The sequence below is a fragment of the Anabrus simplex genome, chromosome 1 (genome assembly GCF_040414725.1).
Source record: "Anabrus simplex isolate iqAnaSimp1 chromosome 1, ASM4041472v1, whole genome shotgun sequence".
NCBI lineage: Eukaryota > Metazoa > Arthropoda > Insecta > Orthoptera > Tettigoniidae > Anabrus > Anabrus simplex.
In genome coordinates this window covers 518,615,521-518,637,590 of record NC_090265.1, presented here as the reverse complement: position 1 = coordinate 518,637,590, position 22,070 = coordinate 518,615,521, and the positions used below count along the sequence as shown (strand labels likewise).

General features: G+C 37.0%; 1 long non-coding RNA gene across 1 annotated transcript; it reads right to left on the bottom strand.

The window, feature by feature from the left end:
* Nucleotides 1-682: 682 nt before the first annotated feature.
* Nucleotides 683-19,847, bottom strand: LOC137499109 (uncharacterized). The gene is made up of 3 exons (XR_011018011.1): nt 19,770-19,847; nt 13,339-13,454; nt 683-1,671 (listed from the first exon to the last, which is right to left on the bottom strand). It is a non-coding gene; the product is annotated as an uncharacterized lncRNA (long non-coding RNA).
* Between the last annotated feature and the right edge of the window lie 2,223 nt (nt 19,848-22,070).

The following is a 22,070-nucleotide window of genomic DNA, read 5'->3' as shown; positions in this document are numbered from 1 at the left end:
TTCCAGTAACTTCTGAAAATGGGCCCTGGTCATGAATCTCAATAATTCTTCTGGGAATATATTTAAATTTAGCAATGCTAATGTGCTCCAAGTTATTTTAGCCTGTTTTAATATAATGGACCTTGATCATTGTGTGTAAGAGGCTTGAATTTTATTTGTGTGTTACATCTAAAACAGAATGGGAAAGAGGATTTACCACTTAAAGAATGCAGAGGTCTTGAGCCATTATCAAATTTTAGTATTCTTGGAATTAAGCAATTGCTCAAATTTCTGCATACTTTGTGGTGATTTCTTCTTTCCTTCTCATGGTGTCTCCTCTATGCCTTTTTCCTGTATTTTTTTTTTTTCTTTGAACAGGACACTTTGTGATTCATAAAAGTTTCATCGCAGCACCTGGACACTTGAAATAAGGAGTTGGACTTAGGGTATATTTTTATGCATTTTTTCCTTTGAAATTCCAAATTTTTGTCTTGTTTTCTTGAATTTTATGTGTATTTTTCCTTTAAATTGTTATTTTTAAGTGGACAGGATATTTTTTTTGCATTATATGCAAACAAAAAATATTCTTTTTTCAGCAAAAAAAAAAAAAAGGGAAAAAAAAGCCATTTGATTTTCCCATATGTGCTGTTAAATAGGAAAGTTGTTATGTTTTCCTTCAATTTTATGAATTAAATATATTTTTATAAGATAAAGTATAAATAAAAAACAAGCAATCAAGTTTCACATATTTATTCTTCTATAAAAGGAAGATGTACAAGTTTTACATTATTCTCACATTTCTTTGTTACATTCCTGTAAAGAATATGTTCATGAACCAAAATTTGTAAAGTGCTCTGTTTCTGTGGTAGACTGAAAAGAATTCAAGATGAAAAATACACACTGGCATTTAATAATATGCTTTTGAAATCTAGGTTAGTTATGTTGAATTCACTGTCATATATCATCCACAAAACTTTTAGTGATACTCCCCAGTGAGGAGTAAGGAGAGAGCTACCCCGGTTCTGGTAATACTAATAATGCCAACTGAATGGAAATGAAATCTGAATTCAATCAGTGTGATTGATCAATATGGATTTTCTAAACCTTTATCTTAACACACAGTATAACACCTCTCGATGCAAATCTTTTTCCTAGCATGATCAGAAATATCACTCACAACCACCACTGCTGTCTGCAGTAATATTAATTACAATCTTGTCCATGGCTATTTCCATGACACCATCATGCCTGCAGGATTCCTCTTAGAGTTCTTTCACATTTCTGCAATACTCCTCCCAATCTGCAGTAGATACTAAATGGAATGCCTCAATGGTCAGTCATCTTAAGTTAGCTGCCTACACGTCTCCCATAATATTTTCCTCACTCATGTTCAATCCTAACCTATATTTTGGCTTTGCTGTGTAAACAACAGTATGTAAGGTGTTTCAATTATACTGCCAGATGTCTCATGGCAATGCATAATCGATTCATAGTTTGTGTCAAAGGTTGCCAATACGAATCTCTAAGATAACCAAGGTCTACCAATTCAGCACTAGGGAGCCAAAGTATCACTAACAGTTTTGCAGATAATTATCATATTAAATAAAGATTTCCATCTTGAAAGATTCCTTCAAACTTCTCTCCTCTTTGACCAGCAGATGTGAGAACAGGACACTATCAGCTCAGCAGAATCTGAAGAGAAAAAAATATATATATTTGCACCATTTCATAAATATTTTATCTGGATTCTATGTTGAAAGAGTTCATTTATTATTTATTATTATTATTTACATATTTTACGCCCACATTGGAGCACTGAAATCAATACATTTGAGTTAATTTCTTCTTCTTCTTCTTCTTCTCCCAGAACTTTTTCATCCTCTCCGACCTGGAAGCCCTTTGTGTGTCCGATATAGTATATTGTTTCCGTTCAACTGCTTTTAGTTTGAGACTTATGCTTTTGTTCTTCAAAATCCTCTTCTCTTTTCTGTCTTTGATTTGTTGCCGAGTTATACCCAATTCTTCCAAATCGTCCTGAACTTCTTTGAACCAATTATTATTGATTTTATTCTTCAAAAAGTAATCGAATAGTTGTTTCAATATCCTGGTGTCTGCTAATCTTGATATGTGACAGAGTTCATTTAGAACAAAAGAAAATATTTCTGATCTAAATTACTAAAACTAATTTATCTAATTTTACTACTGTCCTATAGAAAAGTCAGTTTAACTTTTTACTCAATATATCTATATAAAATTATTACATAAACCATTTTACACCATCTGACATGCTCTTATTAGGATTGGATTTCTCACTTTGTTCTCTTTACAAAAAAAACAATCATATCTGTCAAATTAAAGCCAATAATGATAATCAGACTGAATAAATCAACATGAAATTGGAAATGCAAACAGTAAACAACATTTCATGCCAGTACACTCATTGGAATAACAGAAATAGTATTTAATTCAGAAGACATAATATTAACATATGCAAGGCCAGCAAAAGAAAAATGAAGGCAGCAACACTACTGTATGCATTCCTAACATGAAATAAACCCTAGTTATTACTCGACTACAAGCAAATCCCCTTGCGGAGTCATAGGTGCAAACTGTCACACGTGGATTTTGCCCAGCTTTACAGTCAGATACCATTCCTGCTACCAACCTTATGTGAGGGATGTAATCATTTGTTTGTTTCTGCACTGAGTTGTCTGAATATGAAGAGGATAGTGTTGGGACAATCACAAACACCCAATCACCAAGTCAGAATTTATCAGATGCAATTAAAATCACCAACCCAGCCAAGAATCAAACCCAGGACCCTCTGAACTAAAGGCCTTAATGCTGACCTTAGTCAAAGAGCTGGACTCAAGATGACAGCAAATGTGTGCGCCGTTCGCTCCATGCCGAGAAGGTCCCAGGACAACACCCTCTGTTGGCGTTTCCAATGGAGAGCACAAAACTCTTGCCCATGTCCTGGAAGCCTGTCCTCACAGGGGGGGGGGGGGGGGGTATTGAGAAATTCATACAATAAGAAACATGATTGCGACCTCGCTGAGGGATCACGGTTTCACAGTGCATGAAGAGGTATCTGGCCTAGCTACCGACGGGAGTAACAGGCGTATTGACATGATAGCCTTTCAACCAGCTAGCAAGCAAGGATCCCACAATACGCTTCGAGTCGCACGTTGGCCAAGCCGAAGAGGTGGACGCCAAAAAGAAGTCAATTTACCAGCCAACTGTAAACTACTATAAAGATAAATGTCACGTAGACAGTATTTCCATCCATGGACTCCGGATAAGACATAAATGAAAGAAAAGTTCCACCTAATCAATACTATTTTATTGTCACATGTAGGACCAGTTTCGAACTTTCAAAAGGTCATCCTCAGCTACACTAGAATTGCATTTACATATTACGCCTCATATTGAGAGCTAATGACATACTCTAGAATTCAACGATTTTAAGTGGTTATACCCATGCTGAGAATTCAATATTATACAATTACAAAAATTAATTGCTCTTGTTACACTCAATGTACATATGTAAGAAACTAATGAGTTTGTCTTTTCTATAATGTGATGAGTATGTCTGAGTATTTTTTAAACATAGGCATTTGCCTAGTCAGTTGAATTGATTTCCAATCTTATGAATATTTAATCCTGTGTGAAATGAACTTAGTTGAACAATTGTAAAATAATCAGTATTATAGTCGTTTTAACAAATTACACTAAATGTAGAGATATACATGTCGATAGTTCAATGAAACAAGTAACTAGCCAAAATAAAACATTAGCAAATGTAGTTTAACGTGCTAGACTGACTTGTTGATTGTCTAATGCAGCAGGTAATAGTGGTTCTTGCATTGTACAGTTCATGTTATATTAGAATAATAAGAAGTTAGCACATAAACAAACACTTAAACTCATTAAAACAAAAGTCACAATAAAAATTAGTGGATATGGTTTAACTTAATTGCACTGTTGACTGTCTAAATCAGCAGATAATAGTAGTTCTTGCATTGTTGCAGTGCGTATTATGTTAGAATTATGTGAAATAACTCATAAGCAAGACTCTTAAACACATTAAAACATTAAAATCACTGTAATGTGCGTTGGATGTAAACTTCAGTTGACAGTCCAAATTAATAAGAGACAGACACTATGTTGTTTGCAAGTTTTAAGCTTAAATTATTGTAACAATTGTCAATTTGTATTGAAAATTACTCAACCACTTTCCAATTTAGTATTTGTAACTTTTGGATAATTTATTTGTTTGACGTTGATTAATGTTCTAGAAATCGTTCACTCTTTGAATCCAAGGTCATTAATGGTGGCTCTTTCCTTTCTTATGATGGTGAATATCTACAAGTCGAAATGGTTGAATTAGAAATTCTGATTGAAATAAATAAATAAATAAATAAATAAATAAAAGTTGAATACTAGTGTGAGTTCTATGAAAATTTACTTACTTCTATGGGGTGGTTGAGATGTTTGCTGTTTGGCTGTCTGTCGCATATAGTACCTTGTATTTCTGATAATGTTGTCGGCTGTTGTGGAGGGGTTGGAGGGGTGTGTGGGGGAAGCCTTGTGTGTATAACAACAATTATTATTATTATTATTATTATTATTATTATTATTATTACAACTTCCCCCATGCAGAGGCTGCCACAAGGACAACACACAACAAGGCTTCCCCCACACACCCCTCCAACCCCTCCACAACAGCCGACAACATTATCAGAAACACAAGGTACTATATGCGACAGCCAAACAGCAAACATCTCAACCACCCCATAGCAGTAAGTAAATTTTCATAGAACTCACACTAGTATTCAACTTTTATTTATTATTTATTTATTTATTTATTTATTTATTTATTTATTTATTTATTTATTTATTTATTTATTTATTTATTTATTTATTTATTTCAATCAGAATTTCTAATTCAATCATTTCAACTTGCAGATATTCACCATCATAAGAAAGGAAAGAGCCACCATTAACGACCTTGGATTCAAAAAGTGAACAATTTCTAGAACATTAATCAACGTCAAACAAATGTCTGTTAGGTCATCAGCCCAGAGGCTGGTTGGATCCTCAAATAGCACCAAAGGTTATGCGGTTATGAGGAAACCCCAAAAACCAATGGCAGCACCAAAATGAGGCGTACTAGGCAAGATGAGGAGTGAGGTAGTTTGCCATTGCTTTCCTCACTGGGTCAGAAAGTACTATTGCAGCACAACACCCTATGAGCAGCACCTTTCATAACACTCAGATGCACTAGTCATGCCCTGAATGTCATTACTCAGCACTACCCATACCCCAGCAACTTCCATATTGTCACAGCCATGGATGTTGACTGGGACTTCGGTGGAAGCTACACTTTACTCTGGCCTGTGCCAAGAGATGGATGCAAAAGTACTGTATCCATCAAGAAATGACAGCAGGCATTAGATTATCCAAAAGTTACAAATACTAAATTGGAAAGTGGTTGAGTAATTTAATACAAATTGGCAATTGTTACAATAATTTAATCTGAAAACTTGCAAACAACATAAGAAAGTGTCTGTCTCTTATTAATTTGGACTGTCAACTGAAGTTTACATCCAACACACATTAGTGATTTTAATGTTTTAATGTGTTTAAGAGTTTTGCTTATGAGTTATTTCACATAATTCTAACATAATACGCACTGCAACAATGCAAGAACTACTATTATCTGCCGATTTAGACAGTCAACAGTGCAATTAAGTTAAACCATATCCACTAATTTTTATTGTGACTTATTGTTTTAATGTGTTTAAGTGTTTGTTTATGTACTTATTATTCTAATATAACACGAACTGTACAATGCAAGAACCACTATTACCTGCTGCATTAGACAATCAACAAGTCAGTCTAGCACATTAAACTACATTTACTAATGTTTTATTTTGGCTAGTTACTTGTTTTATTGAACTATCAACATGTATACCTCTACATTTAGTGTAATTTATTGTTAAAACAAGTATAATACTGATTATTTTACAGTTGTTCAACTAAGTTCATTTCACACAGGACTAAATATTCATAAGATTGGAAATCAATTCAACTGACTAGGCAAATGCCTATGTTTAAAAAATACTCCGACATACTCATCACATTATAGAAAAGACGAACTCATTAGTTTCTTACATGTGTACATTGAGTGTAATAAGAGCAATTAATTTTTGTAATTGTATAATATTGAATTCTCAGCATGGGTATAACCACTTTAAAATCGTTGAATTCTAGAGTATGTCATTAGCTCTCAATATGAGGCGTAATATGTAAATGCAATTCTAGTGTAGCTGAGGATGACCTTTTGAGAGGTCGAAACCAGTCCTGCATGTGACAATAAAATGGTATTGATTAGGTGGAACTTTTCTTTCATTTATGTCTTATGGTGACTATCAATACAGAATAAAAAATGAAATTTATCAATCAAGATATCAATCAAGACATGGACTCAGGATCGGAGCTCAAGGCACAATCCCTAAATTTCTTTTACAGCTATGAGATTCTCTCTGTCTCAGCCAGACATGACTTCACGACATCGCTATCGCTATTGCCGCAATACGAGGTTCAGTGACCATACTCCACAATCATCTATATAACATTTGAAGAACCATAATGCAAATTTATTCCTGAGCCTTGTGGTGATTATTTCTACCTGGCATACTAGCAAACTCAACAGTAACTTAGAAGACAAAATATTGTGTAGTCGACATACTTTGTCCTTGTGGCAGCCTCTGCATGTGGGAAGTTGTAATAACAGTATTGTTATTGTTAAATGCCTTTGCTGACTTATACAAGCCATTCCATTTAATGTGAGGGCTTGGGTGTTAAGAAGTGCTTTATAACATAGAAGTATATAATTTTTTTATTGGCCACAGAGCTAGCAAGCTGCATGGTATGGACTGTGCAGCAGGAAGTTTACTTTCGAGAAAGGGGTTCAAATCACAATTTTGACAGCCCTTGAGGTGGTTTTCTGTGGTTTCTCATTTTCACTTGCAGGCAAATGCCAGGACAGTTCCTATTCATAGGCCACAACAGATTCCTTCCACCTTCTTACCCAATTTCATTCACCATCATTCATTTCATCTTCAATTGGCTCCTCAACTGAGGTTGGAGTCAGGACATCCAGATATAAAAACATGCCTTATAAATTCATCTTGCCTCACCTCACCCCATCCCCTTATCAAGAAACAGGACTAAAAGTGTAGATATACCTATACGCATACAATTTTAAGTCAAAACAGAACTAAACATGAAATTACATGTAATCATGTTCTTGGGTTTTACATCCTCTAACTACTTTTTCTGTAATCTGGTTGCCTTCTCCATATCCATGGAATTAATGAACAGCCTATGATTATGAAATTTAAGCCATCTTCATTACATTAAAATGATTTACTACACTGGGTAAGATTTGAGGAAGTAGTCATTTTATCTTATTCGTAAGCTGGAATCCAATCAATAGGTCCAAGTCCTCACACCACATCAGTATTGTCAAACTCTGATGCAACAACTCTACAGGAGATAAAACAGTCAGCCAGACTGAGTAGCTCCAACTGTAGAGCACTTTCCTTCCAAGCCCAACTTTGTAGTTCAATCCTGGCTCAATCTGGTGGTATTTGAAGGTGCTCAAATAAGTCCACCTCATGTCAGTAGATTTAGATATTTAGATATTTAAAAGAAATCCTGCAGGGAAAAGTTATGGCACCTCAGCATTTACAGAAACCATAAAAAGATAGATAGTGGGACAAAACTACAATTGTTACTGTTATTTTTATAAAACAGCTGCTCTGCAGGGGATACAGAATACTGCCTAATCAATGGCAATGAACAAGTTGACACTTGTCAAGAAGGGTGCTGAGGTTTAAGCAGTTATCAGTAAGGAAATCCCTCCAATCTGCCAAACTGACTGTTAAAAAATGATTAAAAATATTACTGTACTACAGGACAGCACTTCAGCATTCTTCCCATGCAGTACTCTTAAGCTTTGCAATTAACAGGAGACAATGGACAGAAGTCCAGTGGCAGATTTAGTGGGTGGTCTGCAGGACTGCAGCACCCCTGGTTCTTCACATGTAATTTACACAAAACAACATTACATATTCAATAGGATTTCCAATCCGTTCTGAGAGTTCCTTTAACACTTGATTTTCAACTCTGGAATAGCGCAATAATTGAATGCTTCTCTTCACATGATAATGTCATACGATTCCACTTCCCTCTCTTGGGACTGCCAGGATATGGCTCTTATCAGGCCACAAGGCGTTGAATCCGCTTCCCCCTTTGTATGCGCTATAAGGCACCCTCCAACCCCGCTCTAGCGGTCTGCATGCATTGCAGACCAGTGTGCCCTATTTGTTGTCCACCGATAGCAATAATAGAAGTTCTACCTATGACATGAGTATTGTTAACTCAGTGCAGTTTTTAAAAACTATCATACTTAACAGTTTAACCCTAAATGAAAAGTGTGATATTAAAGCTCGAGGAAGACCTACCTCAGAATAGAAAATCTCTCAGACTGGTAAGAGCCATGACAAAGAGTACACAAGAATTTTCAATCCAGATGTATTTAGTAAACATGAATGGTTATGTGGGTGCAAAGTTCAAAATGCACTGTTTCCGATGCCGTATATTTGGAAGTGCCAGTGAAGGAGCAAACAGTGCGTGGGTTGATGCAGGAGTTCGTGATCTGAAGAGACTTAAGTGATAAAATAAAGAATAACATGTGAACAGTGTGCTAGACTTAGCTCTGCTAGGTTCCGTAGATGTGCGGCAGGGTTTAAGTAAGGCTTATGAGGAATCTGTACAGCGTCATAACATTGAAGTAAGCAAAAATCAGCAAGTACTATCCAGAATAATAAACTGTATTAAGTTTTGTGGGTCAAACGAACTGGTGTTGAGAGGACATGATGAGAGACTAGACTTCGAAAATCTTGGTATATTTCTGAATTTAAATACACGAGTGAGCTAGACTGTTTTTAAGTCACATCTAGAGAGTGCTTCGTGTTTCAAAGGAACATCGGAAATGATCCAGGAATTATTGCATTGTATGCTGGAGTTATGCAGAGAGGCTATTTTGGAAGATGTATCCGAGTCTGAATTTTTAGCAATCATGGCTAACGAGAAGACTGATGTGTCGGATGGATTTCAGCTTGTTCTTGTGCTAAGGTACTGTGATTCGCAAGGTAATGCTGCAGAACAGTTTTGGGGATTTCAATCACTACTACTGATCTGCATTTAGGGCAGTTGCCCAGGTGGCAGATTCCCTATCTGTTGTTTTCCTAGCCTTTTCTTAAATGATGGCAAAGAAATTGGAAAATTATTGAACATTTCCCTTGGTAAGTTATTCCAATCCCTAACTCCCCTTCCTATAAAAGAATATTTGCCCCAATTTGTCCTCTTGAATTCTAACTATCTTCATATTGTGATTTTTTAATCCTTCTGGTCAAAATGCAGAAGCTATTTCAGAATGTATTCTTTCCCAGCTTGGTGTTATTCTGAAAGATAAGAAGAATAAACTCATTGCCCAGACGTACGATGGTGCGTCTTATGAGTGGTGCCATCAGTGGCATGCAGATGAGAGTTAAGGAAGTGTACCCGAACGCCCATTTTATACATTGCTTTGCACACCAACTTAATTTGATAATGGAGAGAGCTGCTAAACAAAACATGAAAGCAAGGAATATTTTTTGCAAAAGTCTTCAATACCAGCATTCTTTTCCCGATTACCCCAAAAAGTGTGTTTTAGATTCTTGTGTGGTTAAAAGGATACCTGCTGCTGGAGCCACAAGATGGAATTTTAAATCAAGAACAGTCAATACTCTATTTGAGAAAAAAGATGTTTTAATAGTTTGCTTTGAACTACTGATGGAATCAGTTTTCAAGTGACATCACAATCGGAGAAGCATCGGCTTTGTACAAGTACCTTCAGAATGAAGAGTTCAACTTCTGGCTGAAATTCTTTCATCATATCATGCCGTATGTTGATATTTTATACAATCAACTTCAAAATCGGCAGGCAGATGTAGCAAAAATTCGTTGCCATGTTTTAAACTTTGTTAAAACTGTTAATGATTTGAGAAATACAATACTGGACTCAACGAAAATTCTGAAACTGGAAATTTAAACAAACGACATGTTCAGGAAACTGCGACAAGAGTGTCTGTGGCCAAGAAAGTCTGATATCATAACCCAGGCAAATAGCCGGTTTCAATTTACAAATCATCTCAAAGTTTCAACTCTGGTGATGCCATCAAATTTTTCTTCCTTCAAATCAGATTTTCCTGAGAAAGAGCTAAATGACTGTACGACTTTTTCCTACTTTTGACAAAGAAAAACTACAAACTGAACTATCTGTTTTTTACTCCAGAGATGAATTCAGGTCACTGTTTGGTGCTATCCACCTGCTTCAGTTCATCATCTCATTCAATCTTCAGTCATCACTTTCAGAAGTAGTGAAACTTCTTCGCATTGCAGCAACTGTGCCAACTACCAAGAGTGAACCAGAAATGTGTTTTTCAGCGATGAAGAGGATAAAAACGTACCTCCGCAGCACTATGGATGAAGAAAGATGACAGCTCTGGCAATGCTGTCATTGGAAACTACTTTGATGAGAAATATACCAAACTTCAATGAGAAGGTTATCAACATATTTTCAACCTACAAGTCTCACCTAATGCAGCTCATATATAAATAAGGTAAAATTCAGTAATTATACATCCAGCCTCCCCCCCCCAGTGTTAAATGCACGAGCCACCACTGCAGAAGTCACCTGAAAACCTGCACTGCTCCAAGCAGCTTTTGACAGGCTGCAATTGAGAAGTAAGGGGATGCATGGATTAATGATTTATTAATCAGTGTACCTGCCATTGGGAATAAAAAATGAAACTCTTTCAGATATGTGCAGGTGCCTTTGTACCATAGTCCCTCTACATGTTGGAAACTTACTCTCATAAGCTAGCATATTTCAGCACCTTCAACTACAGTACCACTGGACTTAGCTGGAATTGAATTCAACTTAGGCTCAAAACACTGGAGTATTGGCTTACTGAGCTTATCAGTATATGATCATAGGTTAGATGTGCAAGAAATTAAATGAACAAAAGTTAAAAAAAAAAAAAATTATGGCCACACTTTAACAATGAATATATTCAAAGTTCCACTTTGGATCCCAGTGTTATGCGATGCGTGTGCTTTTAGATACACAGTAAAAACACTGAATTACACTACTGCTCATTAATTTCAATACACCCAATAATTGACATTAGTTCTGTTAGTTGCTTTGTGTGTAGTTAAATACTAAATTATTTTTAATTGTACCCGTACATATGTACATTGTTCCTTTGGTGAAAGTTTTATTCTGTAGTCTAGTATTGAATCAATATCTCAAAAACTGTTATTACTGCACAGAAATTATTACCGCACTGTGGGTACGGTTGAGGAAGCAAAGGAATAGTACAACAGTTTTACACATTTCATGATTTTTGTTTGTGGTCATCGAGATACAATAGTATCCAACAATGTTGTGTACATAAACGTTATTTACCTATCGGATATGTTTACCTATTTGCCAACAGACACCTGTATTCCCTGTAGTGACGTGATATCTGTAGCGAATGGCAAGCATTGCTACGATACATAACATGTGGTTCCTGCATGTCAGTTCCTTCGTGACAGTTGAAGTGTGCACACCGCTAGTATGGCTCCATGAGTGGAGATATCCATAGAAAAACGTGCTGCAATTGTAGCACTTAGCCAAGCAGGTTTATCTATTCACCAAATTGCAAAACAGTGTAGTGTGTCAATAGAGGGAGTGCAATACACCCTTCACCGCCAGAAAACAGGTAGCAATAAGGACATACCAAGACCAGGAAGACCTCGTAAAACAACTAAGTGATTATAAATATATCAGAATTACCAGTAAGAGAAAGATTCAAAAGAGTGCCCCAAATGTGTGCAGAATTGGTAGAAATGAACATAATATCTGTTGCAACTGTAAAAAGGAGACTGATTGAAGCTGGCTTGAAAGGATGTGTCACAGCAAGAAAACCCCTTCTAAGGCCCATAAATAAACAGAAGAGCCTTGAATGGGCTAGAAAACATTGTAATTGGACATTGGAAGAGTGGACGAAGGTGATATTCACCGATGAATCTAAGTTCAAGATTTTTGGAACCAGAAGGAGAATATTTGTTTGCCGATTTGTAGAGGAAAGGGTAGCCCAGCAGTGTGTTCTACCTACAGTTAAACACGGTGGAGGTTCTATTACAGTTTGGGGATGTTTTGCTGGAGACAGTTGGCAACATTGTGAAAATAGGATGTATGGATCAGAAGCAGTACCACGGCATGCTTCAGTATCATGCAACACCAAGTGGATTGCACTTAATAAGGAAAGGGTTCATCTTACAACAGGATAATCAGTAGCGGCAACTAAGGGGGCGAGAGGGGACAGTTGCCCCCCCCCCCCACTTTGTGGAGGAAACATTACATTTTATTCCATTTTAGCCAACTGAAACTAGGAATTATTGGAATTATTTTTTAAAAAATTGTACGAGCCCCGTTACCTTATCTGCCAGCTCTTTAGTTTATTTTCTGTAATTATTAGCAGACACTCGTACAAAATATAATTTGTCATGGCTAACCGATTTATATAGCGTCTCATTAAGTAGTGGAGACGTTGCATGTGCTATGAGAAAGGGTAGCAGGGGTATGTCTTTTGCCAAGATCAAGGACACTGAGGTTATGATTCACCAATTGTCGCGCGCATTCATCCATCAGGCAGTCTCTTTGTTAGTTTCTTTGTGTGTAGTCAAATACTAAATGATTTTTAATTGTATAATCACGCCGTACTTCTATTTAATTGTAATACATATGTATATTGTTCCTTTGGTGAAAGTTTTATTGTGTAGTCTAGTATTGAATCAACATCTCAAAAACTGTTATTACCACACTAAAATTGGTAAAACCTTTACCTCTCTGTGGAAATTCGCCCAGAGAGCATAAAAAATGTTCCACTTTGTAGCTTTTCTTCCAAGTTTACATGCATAACACTTCATTGATGTACGCATCTTTCCCTACACTTGGATGTGTTTATATATTTCGGAAGACTACCTATAACCTTCCTTTAAACATCATTATCAATACACTCACATTGAAACTACATATTTAAAACACTTCTCGAAGATATAACGACCTATTCCTTATAAACAACACAACAACTCACTACAAGACAATATAAACATAATTAATTTTGAATATAATTCATAAAACTTATCTTATTCTGTGTGTGTTTTTGGGCTGGGATAGTTGTTGGTTCGTCCCACCTCAAGGACGATCATCTCTGGACTACGGCTGTGCCATCTCCGAGTCGTGGTAGCTGGACTTGTATTCTCAGGAAGAGTCTGCTGGATTTCAGTCAGTTGCCAACCCCATCTCCAGTCTAGCAGGCCATCATGACATTTTCAGAGATATGCATGAAAAACATATTCAAAGACATCGTTAATTTCATAATCTTAGTTACAAAGCCTTCTTGTACTATTACTACTTTTTGAAAGGTAGAATATGACTTCGAAAATTCTGCTACTGTAGTTTCAATGATATTAATGGTGCCTTAAAAATGTTCTTATTTTACGTTAATATGCTTTAAGTTAGCGTTTTCTTAACGTCTTTTCTAATAAACTCTCATCAATAATTCAATCCTAGTATTCGCTCAGTTATTTTCTTTATATCTTCCGAATGTTTCACTTAGGAACTCATATTTGTGAAGTACAGCGTTAAGACTTCATATTAAGACTTTATCGGTAAATTTTTAAATTTTCTTCTTGAAATTACTATTTTCTTCACGTAACCTGTCTCTTGTAATTCTCCGTGTCTTATTTCAGTACAGTGTTCAATTGTTCTCACTGTTGATTTTTAACAACTTGAAATTAGCACATTTATCTCAGTCACTGCCACTTTGATTCTACTTGTCTGTATCTTTTAACTCTCATATTCCTGCCGCTTGATATACGAAACTTTTAGCGTTATTCACGGCAAATGATTACTAACATTCTGTTTTAGGTAATCAGGGCAGTGAAATGGTACAGTACGAAAATGGGAAACCACTGTAAACACATTTTCAGGGTTGGTGACTATCTTCCAAAAGCAAACTCACCTAACCACATGGCCAACTTTGCTTATAGGTTCTAGATCCATGTAGTTGAAATGTCTTTTGCATGGATATACAGTTTTACATTGTCAGTGTGAATATGACTTACGATATATCAGTTTGTAAAGACAAAACAGTAAAGGAGCCAGGGTTGACCCTTGTGGCACACCTATTACATGTTGCCACGAAGAAAAGATAGGTAGCCTACCTTGATTGACAGCACCATGATGTACATGTAAATAGATTCTTATCCATCTCAGATTATTATCTGAGAAACTTACGCAGTAAAGTTTCGATAGGAGAAAACTTGTGGTCTACAGAGTCAAATGATTTGCTTAAGTCCAATAATATTAGAATTGTCACTTTTTGCTCATCAACAGCCTATCTTTGTCAGTCACGCTAAGTAAGGCAGTACTTTTACTGTGATTGCATCAGAAATCTTACTGGTGTTTGTCTACTATGCGATAGTCGTTGAGATTCCAGTAGTGCAATTTGATTGTGTACAATGTGTTCCAAGTCTCTTGGCTACTATTGACAGTATATTAATATGTCTAGTCACTTTAGGAGATTTAGTTTTTCATAAAAACTGTACCAGGGCCATTTTCCAACAGTTGGGAATATGCTGTTTCGAAGGGGGAATTTATAAATGAATGTCGTTACTGGAATATTAGCATCAATTCTCTTGCAAGACAGCTGTTTTCAGTTGCAGAGGTAATATGTAACTAAAATAAAATACGTGTGTACCTATAGGCGATTTGTTGTCATTTGCACTCAAGATATTTTACTTCTTTGTTTAACAGTACTCGAGGATACAAAGTGATCATTCAGTAAGATAATCAGCTATGTTGGAAACTATATGGAAAGGAATGTGATATTAGCAAGTGATCTCAATTTACCAAATGTCAATTGGGAAGGTAATGCGAACGGCAGGAAGCATGACCAACAATTGGCAAATAAGTTAATATGGGAAGGGCAGCTGATTCAGAAAGTGAAGGAACCAACTAAAGGGAAGAATATCCTAGATATAGTGCTGGTAAAATCAGACAAGCTCTACAGAAAAACCAAAGTAATAGATGGTATTAGTGATCATGAAGCTCTCTTTGTTGTAGTTAAAATAAATGTGAAAGAAAGGAAGGTATTAAAATTGGGACAATTAGGCACTACCATATGGCTGATAAAACAGGCATGAGGGAGTTTAAAAAAAATTAACTATGATCGGTGGAAAAATATAAAATTGTAAACAGACTCTGGGATGGGTTTAAAGCAATTGTTGAGGAATGTGAAAATAGGTTTGTACCTTTAAAGATGGTAAGGAATGGTAAAGATCCACTATATTATAACAAGAGACTAAGGAGGTGCAGGTAGAAATGAAATAGACTTAGAAATAGCTGTGGAAGTAAGAAGAAATTGAAGGAACTTACTAGGAAATTGAATCTAGCAAAGAAGTCAGCTAAGGATAACATGATGGCAAGCATAATGGGCAGTCATACAAATTTTAGTGAAAAATGGAAGAGTATGTATAGGTACTTTAAGGCAGAAACAGGTTCCAAGAAGGACATTCAGGAATCTTAATGAATAGGAGTGCGTATGTGAGGATATTCAAAAGGCAGAATTATTCAGTCAGCAGTATGTAAGATTGTTCGTTACAAGGATATTGTCCAGATAGAGGAGGTGACTAATACTAAAGAAGTATTAAAATTTACCTATGATAATGACATTTACAGTAAGATACAAAAGTTGAAAACTAGAAAAGCAGCTGGAATTTATAAGATTTCTGGGGATATACTAAAGAATGGGTTGGGGTATAGTACCATCCTCTTTGATATAGTACCATATCTGAAGTACTTACCATTTTTGTTGTTATAGTCGCGTCTGTGTATAAAGGAAAGGGTGATAGACATAAAGCTGAAAATTACAGGCCAGTCAGTTTGACATGCATTGCATGTAAGCTTTGGGAAAGAATTCTTTCTAATTATATTAGACATGTTTGCAAAATTAATAACTGGTTTGATAGAAGGCAGTTTGGATTTAGGAAAGGTTATTCCACTGTAGCTCAACTTTTAGTATTCCAGCAAGATACAGCAGATATCCTGGATTCAGGAGGTCAAATGGACTGTATTGCAATTGACCTATGTAAGGCATTTGATAGGGTAGATCATGGGAGACTACTGGCAAAAATTAGTGCAATTGGACTTGACAAAAGAGTGACTGAATGGGTGGCTATATATCTAGAAAATAGATCTTAGATCTGTGATTATGAAGAGGGTAATTCCTCAAGGCAGTATTATTGGATCTTATTTTTTCTTTTATATATATATGTGATATGAATAAAGAAGTGGAATCAGAGATAAGGCTTTTTGCAGATGATGTTATTCTGTATAGAATAAGTTACAAGATTGTGAGCAACTGCAAAATGACCTTAATGTGAGGAACAGTGGGCAATGGTATGACAAATGGGGTTAAGTCAGTTTGTGAGTTTCACAAATAGGAAAATTCCTGTTTTAATTACTGCGTTGATGGGGTGAACATTTTTTTGGGATCATTTTTCGTACTTAGGTGTTAGTCTAAGCAAAGATCTTCATTGGGGTAATCACATAAATACGATTGTAAATAAAGGGTACAGATCTCTGAACATGGTTATGAGGGTATATGGGGGTTGTAGTAAGGAGAGGGCATATAAGTCTGTGGTAAGACCCCAACTAGAGTATGGCTCCAGTGTATGGGACATCACCAGGATTACTTTATTCAAGAACTGGAAAAAATACAAAGAAAAGCAGTTCGATTTGTTCTGGGCGATTTCCGACTAGAGAGTAGCGTTACAAAAATGTTGCAAAGTTTGGGCTGGGAAGACTTGGGAGAAAGGAGACGAGCTGCTCAAGTAAGTGGTATGTAATACATTCAGGACAAATATTTCAGGTTTCCTATGGGAATCAACATCTGTATAAGTGGCATGTTCCGAGCTGTCAGTGGAGAGATGGCATGGAATGGCATCAGTAGACGAATTTGATTGGTGTCTTTAAAGACAGGAAAGAGCACAATATGAAGATAAAACTGGAATTCAAGAGGACAAATTGGGGCAAATATTCGTTTATAGGAAGGGGTGTTAGGGATTGGAATAACTTACCAAGGGAGATGTTCAATAAATTTCCAATTTCTTTGCAATCATAAGGCTACGAAAACAACAGATGGGGAACCTGCCATCTGGGCGACTGTCCTAAATGCAGATCAGTAGTGATTGTGACGTGCGAAATCCTCACTATACATGCGCATTTGCTCTTCGGCGCATATGTGTACTCCCCCTTCAACGACCTTTATTCTGGCGGAGGTCTGCTGCATTCGTGTTTTTAAAATAAATGCAACTATGTGTAGTCCGAAGCGCCGGAATTTTGTCCGGCAGGCGTTCTTTAACGTGCCGATAAATCTACCGACAGGAGGCTGACGTATTTGAATGCCTTCAAATAGCACCGAACTGAGCCACGATCGAACCCGCCAACTTTATCTCTGATGACCAGCGCTCTACTGCCTGAGGTACGCAACCCGGTGGTTTGTAAAATAATTCCTGGGAAATGAAATACAGACGCTCTGGATTATCTTAACATTGATAGCGCATTTAACAAATAGACCTAACGCTGGCATGAGCACGACTTTTAAAGCAGTAGTTTCAATTAGGATACAGTATCACTAATCTAATAAGATTCTCCGACATTTAAATTGCGATGGATCGTCATATTACTAGCCTGGTTCCCTAACAAACATTGAATTTCGAGGGGGAAAATCGCATTTGCTATGCAGCTCAGATGCTAACATGCGTTGCGGATTGCAGTACCTATGTCATCAGTGTCAGATTTACCGTACTGGCAACTTACGGAAAACGTTTTACAGGGTAGAATTCTGCCAATTTAACAGATAGTCTGCTTAACACGAAGTCTGGATTGAACCATTTACCTTGGGAAGGTAAGAACAGATTGTGAGATTGTGCCACCGAGATTGAGTTTAAGTTTCTTCTTGAAGGAAACCTTGGAATCTACCCAGACTATCAAATTTTGAGATACGTTGCGTAGGACTGAATTTCGCATTGTCCATTCTGACAATTGGCACCAACAGTCTTACGTCGCAAAGCAATACTTTGATTTGTGTCGCATTGATGTACAACCACATTAAGTCATTCCCAAAATTTTAATTCAATAAATCACCTATGTTTAGGGAAGTTGCCTAGGTTTGAAATTTATCGAACATCTCCCTTGGCAATTTATTTCAATCCTTAACTCCTCTTCTTATAAACTAATATTTGCCCAAATTCGTCCTCTTGAATTGAGACTTAGCCTATCTTCACAGTGTGATCAACTGACAGCTTGAAACCATTCCGCTTAGTCGAGCAGTTTGTCTCCTTTCGCCCAAGCTTTCCCAGCTCGAAGTTGGAACATTTTCGCTACTCTTTTGCCGGAAATCGCCCAGAACAAAACGGGCTGCTATTCTTCGATGTTTTTCATATAAAATGATTTACTGAACATTTCCAGACAAGAAGTGATAGGCTAAAAATAATACTGCCCCTAAGCACAAGCACGACCGAAATTTAGCACATCAGGTAAATCTTGGGTACCCTTAATACACGGAGGTGGTATATCTACACTTTGCCAATAAACACTTCGATACGGTACTTTTAGAGTTTAAACAAACACCCACCGCTTGTCACTTTCCAAACATAATAGAACTCCGAAAGTTTGTTGGCAAAGTAACTGAGAAAGGTACATATGAAAGGAAAGTTTGACACTAATTCTTCCGCACAAGAGTTCGTCGAGTTTGAGTCCAGCAGTGTATCTTCGTGAGTAATAATTTTGCGCATATATATGGTCTGTCCACATTGTCCACACAGATTTTGGCAGGCTACTCAGTCCTCCACAGAAAGTTATGTCTGGTAATTAGTAGACAAAAACCTTAACTAAGCAAATTTTGTGTGCAAAGTAGTACCGTAGGCAAAGCATTGCACACTCTGAAGAGATCTAATTAAGCAAATAGGCTAGGCGGACGCATGGAAGTATAAAGGGATATTTCAACGAAAGATGAACGTGTACTGCATAAAATCTCTTCGATATTCAGGTTTAAATTTTAACCATTTGATATTCGGATATCAATCCTTGTAAGGAAGATAAAAACCACCACGTAAGTTAAAATACAGCGAAGCTTTTTTGTTCATAAATGTGTCATGAAAAATATTCTATACCGTTACCGGTACGAGTGCCTTTCGAAAAAGTTTGCCAGAATTCCTTGTAATAAGTTAAACGAATTTTACTTTACAGTTAAAGTAAATTGCAATATTATTAAGAACCATTTGTATTGTACAATATTCTTCAGAGTTTGCAGTAGCCTCAATAGCAGAAAGTTAAAAGAACAATTAGGATTTAAGAAAACCAAAGGAATCCACTTAAAAAAAATAACTAGCTCTAACGCTTCATCTCGTTAGTAACTACTGGATATATGATTGACGTAGCCTACGCATGCAATTTTATAGATCAGTTTGTCTAATCTTTACTTCTAGACTACGTACGAAATGCTACCTACAGACGAGAATTTATTACCAATTTACTTCATATAAAATATCTATCTTACCAGCGAGTTATTAAAGTTGTAACACAGTCTGACAAGCGTCGAGTAAAATGGGACACCACGCACCATACAGAGTGGTGATCAGCCGAAGAACTCTTCACACCAACAACGACAGCTGTAGACGAAATACTGAGGCAGAAGCCGAACAAAGCTGAATCCCCACCTTAACACACACTTTGTGACGAAATAACCAATGAGATTTGATACGATCCACACCCCTACCAGAACGACCAACCACCAGTGACCAGACGCAGTACAAATTGTTCCGAATCTAAAGAGCATACACTCGTACAGTTCCGGTATACAACAACAATATTCATCAACTTTTATAGCAATTAGTAAATAAATTTCCTCCTAAACTAAGAGTACATTTTATTTCGTGGTGATAAAGATAAAACGCGATAGTTCTGTCATTGTACTGAATAAAAGTCTTATAGCTACAGTATAAGAAAATCTTTCCTTTGAGATACATTTTCGGCTTAAGTATAATATACGGTACCATGAAATAGAATCCGTACTCATTGTAATGCCACACCAGCTGATAATGTAAGAGCTGTACAGTTTATTAAGTTCCTATAAATATGTCCCGTTTAATAATAAGACAAAGTAAACTCGTGTCCTACGCGAAGCCCATCAAATTATCACAAGACAAGATAAACTCGTGTCTATAGCTGGGAACGGTAGGAGCGGAGCGGAGCAGTTGTTTCGCTCGTCCTCCGGAGACCTCCGGTAGACCTCCGATTGAATTCACTGGCGGAAAATTCAAATGCTTTAATGTGGGCAATGTTGTAACAGTGATCTTAGGAGGAATTACAATTTAGATTTCAGTACTAATTCCACAGATGCATGTGTTCCCGTACGTTTGTCATTCAAATGCTGTAGTCGTTTCAAGATCGCCGCATTATTTGTTACGCTATGAATAACAGATTTTGATCTGTTGACATTCAGTTTGCAATAGGTGCAGGTGGATAGAATTCTATAGATTGAATATTAGCATATATTATACCGTTGCAAATGCATTTACAATATTATTAATGGTAAAAAAGTTTAATAATTAAATTTCATTGCATGTAAACATGTAATATATACGATGCTCTTACATTTTATTATACTCGTAGCTATTTATTACGGAAGGGTACGTCTGGCTCCATGGCTAAATGGTTAGCGTGCTGGCCTATGGTCACAGGGGTCTCCGGGTTCGATTCCCGGCAGGGTCGGAAATTTTAACCTAGATTGGTTAATTTTGCTGGAACTGGAGCTGGGTGTATGTGTCGTCTTCATCATCATTTCATCCTCATCACAACGCGCAGGTTGCCTACGGGTATCAAATCAAAAGACCTGCATCTGGTGAGCCGAAATTGTCCTCGGACACTCCCGGCACTAAAAGCCATACGACATTTCAATTTTTACTGAAGAGTACGAACTGATTGGAACTAGTTATATGCTGCACCGGGCTGAGTAGTTCAGACGGTAGAGCGCTGGCCTTCTGAGCTCAAGCTTGCGGTTTCAATTCCGACTTTGCTCGGCGGTACTTGAAGGTGGTCACATACGCGAGTCTCATGTCGGCAGATGTACCGGCACATGAAAGAACTCCTGTGGGACAAAATGCCGGCACCTTAACGTCGCAGAAAACCACAGAAGTGGTTACTGGAGTACAATAATAATAATAATAATAATAATAATAATAATAATAATAATAATAATAATAATAATAATAATAATAATAATAATAATAATAATAATCTTTCTATCAGTTTACCCTCCAGGGTTGGGTGTTCCCTCGGTCGCAGAGAGGAATCACGCCTATACCGCCTCAAGGACAGTGTCCTGGAGCGTGAGACTTTGGGTCGGGGATACATTTTTGTTTTGTTTTACGTCGCACCGACACAGATAGGTCTTATGGCGACGATGGGATAGGGAAGGCCTGGGAGTGGGAAGGAAGCGGCCGTGGCCTTCAGTTAGGTACCATCCCGGCATTTGCCTGGAGGAGAAGTGGGAAACCACGGAAAACCATATCCAGGGCTACCGACAGTGGGATTTGAACCCACTATCTCCCGGATGAAAGTGGGTTCGAACCCCACTGTCGGCAGCCCTGAAGATGGTTTTACGTCTTTTTTCCATTTTCACTCCTAGAAATTGCTTAGCCGTTTCTATCACATCGTAGCCATAAGACGGCATGACGTAAGGCAAATTGTTACAAAAGTAATCGACAAATGAAACACGAACGATAAATAAGAATGTATATATTTCATATATTCGCCTTCGTCATACTTATAAAGCAGTATTTACTATGTCGCTAGCACA